At 56.1% G+C, this 3634-nt stretch overlaps 1 non-coding gene across 1 annotated transcript; it reads right to left on the bottom strand.

The window, feature by feature from the left end:
* Positions 1 to 1214: 1214 nt before the first annotated feature.
* Positions 1215 to 3029, bottom strand: LOC139051125 (small subunit ribosomal RNA). The gene has a single exon (XR_011509254.1). It is a non-coding gene; the product is annotated as a small subunit ribosomal RNA (ribosomal RNA).
* Between the last annotated feature and the right edge of the window lie 605 nt (positions 3030 to 3634).

Raw genomic sequence — 3634 nt, 5'->3', positions numbered from 1 at the left:
TTCAGTACAGTACAACCAGTGTTTCAGGCACGTGGCGTCTCCCTGTGTGTGGTTTCGAAGAGCGCCTTTCGGCGTGCGCTACTCCTGTTTCGCTCTTTCGTTCGGCGGTCACGCGTTTCCGCATGACCGCTGCTGATCCAACAGCCTACTCGAGACGAAAGACAAGAGCTTGGCGCGCGCGTACTCGCGCAGCTCTCCAAAGCCACTCGGCCAGTGCCAGGGACGGCTCTCTGCGCCGGAGCCACAACAAGTCTACTTGAGGCGGAAGACGAAGCCAGCAAGGGCCTGGCCGCAAGTGCGTTCGAATACGGGATTACAGTCCCTCGTCTGTCCGTACTTCCTCTTTCGACGTGCGGCGCCTTCCCAAAGCGCACAAGTCCGCAAACCGCAGAACGCTTCCGACGTAGCAAAGCCGCGTTTCCTTCGGTACTTCGCAGCAACGCCGCCTTTCCCTCGGCGGCGGGCAAATAGCCTGCAGACGTCGTCGCATTAAACCGCGAACTCGACACCTCGCGCGTCACGAGCGGGAGCCGACCGGCAGCCTCCGGCCCTTTCGGGCGCGGTGGAATTTGCCGCGGAGGACGGGAGAGTGCTTTAGGCCACGGTTCCTTCCGTACTTGGCAGCCGCACCCTCAATACCGCCGGTTCCATGACCGACCGAGCGCCGCACCGTTCCTTTAGTACTTGGGCAGCAACAAAGTCGGGTCGTTACTCCACACTCGCCGCAGGAAGCGACCGGCAGCCGCCAGCCTTTTCAGACTCGGCAGCGTTTGCCGCGGAGGACGGGAGAGCGCTCGCACCACGGTTCCGTGTGTACTAAGCGGCAGCGGCATTAGCTCTCGACCGTCAGTTCCTTGACCGACCGCACGCTTCGCCGTTCCCCTCGTACTGGGCAAGAGCAGCAGGTCGGGTCGTCTTACTCCCATTCCGCGCAAGAGTGCCGAGGCGGACTTCAGAAAGCCCACCCAGTGTGCGTTACGCCGTTTCTACCCGCGGGCGCGGCCAAGCCAACCGTCCAAGGTTGCAGCCGGCGTCCACTGGGCGCAACAAATTTGGCACGGGGCGCCCTTCGAAATTCGGGCAATCCCCGGCATGTTCGGGTATAGCCGTCCCCGCGTCCAAGCGGGGCCAGCGGCGGAAAGCGTCGGGCGCAGCGAGCTGCTTCACCCACACGGGGTAGAAACAATGGCGCTCGTCACCCTCGAACAATCCGGTAATGATCCTTCCGCAGGTTCACCTACGGAAACCTTGTTACGACTTTTACTTCCTCTAAATGATCAAGTTTGGTCATCTTTCCAACAGACCGGCGCAACCGAAAGGCCGCGCCGGACATCGGTCCGAAGACCTCACTAAATCATTCAATCGGTAGTAGCGACGGGCGGTGTGTACAAAGGGCAGGGACGTAATCAACGCGAGCTTATGACTCGCGCTTACTGGGAATTCCTCGTTCAAGGGGAACAATTGCAAGCCCCTATCCCAATCACGAAAGAAGTTCCACGGGTTACCCAGTCTTTTCAGACAGGGATAAAGACACGCTGCTTCCTTCAGTGTAGCGCGCGTGCGGCCCCGGACATCTAAGGGCATCACAGACCTGTTATTGCTCTGTTTCGTGCGGCTAGGAGCCGCTTGTCCCTCTAAGAAGGTTGTAAGGTGCTGGGAACCCCGCACCTATTTAATAGGCTAGAGTCTCGTTCGTTATCGGAATTAACCAGACAAATCGCTCCACCAACTAAGAACGGCCATGCACCACCATCCACCGAATCAAGAAAGAGCTCTCAATCTGTCAATCCTCCCAGTGTCCGGGCCGGGTAAGTTTTCCCGTGTTGAGTCAAATTAAGCCGCAGGCTCCACTCCTGGTGGTGCCCTTCCGTCAATTCCTTTAAGTTTCAGCTTTGCAACCATACTTCCCCCGGAACCCAAACACTTTGGTTTCCCGGAAGCTGCCCGCCGAGTCATTTGAGTAACTCAGGCGGATCGCTGGTTGGCATCGTTTATGGTCAGAACTAGGGCGGTATCTGATCGCCTTCGAACCTCTGACTTTCGTTCTTGATCAAAGAAAACATTCTTGGCAAATGCTTTCGCAGTAGTTCGTCTTGCGACGGTCCAAGAATTTCACCTCTAGCGCCGCAATACGAATGCCCCCGTCTGTCCCTCTTAATCATTACCTCGTATTCCAAAAACCAACAGAACAGAAACGAGGTCTTGTTCTATTATTCCATGCAAGTTTATTCAGGCGACTCGCCTGCGTTGAGCACTCTAATTTTTTCAAAGTAAAAGCACCGGCCTTCTCGAGGCACACAATGAAGTGCACCAAGAAAGGACCGGCATGATGTTCAGTCCGAGCCGTCGCATCGGGTAGATGCACTACTCGTCTGGAACTGAGATCCAACTACGAGCTTTTTAACCGCAGCAGCTTTAGTATACGCTATTGGAGCTGGAATTACCGCGGCTGCTGGCACCAGACTTGCCCTCCAATTGATCCTCGTTAAAGGATCTAGAGTGTACTCATTTCAATTACGGGGCCTCAAAAGAGTCCCGTATTGTTATTTTTCGTCACTACCTCCCCGTGCCGGGAGTGGGTAATTTGCGCGCCTGCTGCCTTCCTTGGATGTGGTAGCCGTTTCTCAGGCTCCCTCTCCGGAATCGAACCCTGATTCTCCGTTACACGTAACAACCATGGTAAGCAAGTAACCTACCATCGAAAGTTGATAAGGCAGACACTTGAAAGAAACGTCGCCGGCTCGTGGCCATGCGATCAGCACAAAGTTATCCAGAGTCACCACACAATACGGGCCGAAACCCGATCGATCTTGGTCTAATAAAAGCACCCGTCGCCCAAAGGGCTTCAGGCTCACTGCATGTATTAGCTCTAGAATTGCCACAGTTATCCAAGTAGGAAGAAACGATCTAAGGAACCATAACTGATTTAATGAGCCATTCGCGGTTTCGCCTTATTTCGGCATGTACTTAGACATGCATGGCTTAATCTTTGAGACAAGCATATGATTACTGGCAGGATCAACCAGGTAATCGTTCAACTGCGCGTCCCGCCTGTCAAGCAGGCCGGACGCCGTTTTTGCGATGCCGAGGCCACCTTCAGGCGCCCCAGCACGCTTCGTTCTTGCAAAGAGTAGCACTTTGCACAGTCCGAGACGACGGCGTTCGAGCTCGCTACGGCGCCCTCCCCGAAGGGCCGGGTATCGCCACGCGGCAAGAAGCACGCAACATTCTCGATAGACTGGTTGTGTCGACTCGATCACGGCTTGCGGTTTCTCTTGAGCCCGCAGCACAGGTGGACCGACCGACACTTGCAACGTAGCCGAGACGGCAAAGCCGCCAGGCGACGGGTCACGCCCGCGCCTTCGGCGCTTTCGCATTTGACTCGTCCGAGGACGATGCGGAACACAACTCGATATCGTGGAGAAAGCGTCGTCCGACAACCAGCCCCTAACGCATCAAGCGGATGAGGCTGCAGACGTCAGCTGTGGGATCCACGGGAGCGATACCGGGGACACGCTTGACGGGCACGAAGCCCGCCGCATATCAAACACCCAGGTCGCTTTTGGGGGCGACTGCTCTCTGGGACCCCCATATAATAGCAGCGATAAGTTCCCAAATCTCCATGGGGCCGTAC

This window comes from Dermacentor albipictus, chromosome 10, assembly GCF_038994185.2.
Source record: "Dermacentor albipictus isolate Rhodes 1998 colony chromosome 10, USDA_Dalb.pri_finalv2, whole genome shotgun sequence".
NCBI lineage: Eukaryota > Metazoa > Arthropoda > Arachnida > Ixodida > Ixodidae > Dermacentor > Dermacentor albipictus.
This window is presented reverse-complemented; position numbering and strand designations above follow the sequence as displayed.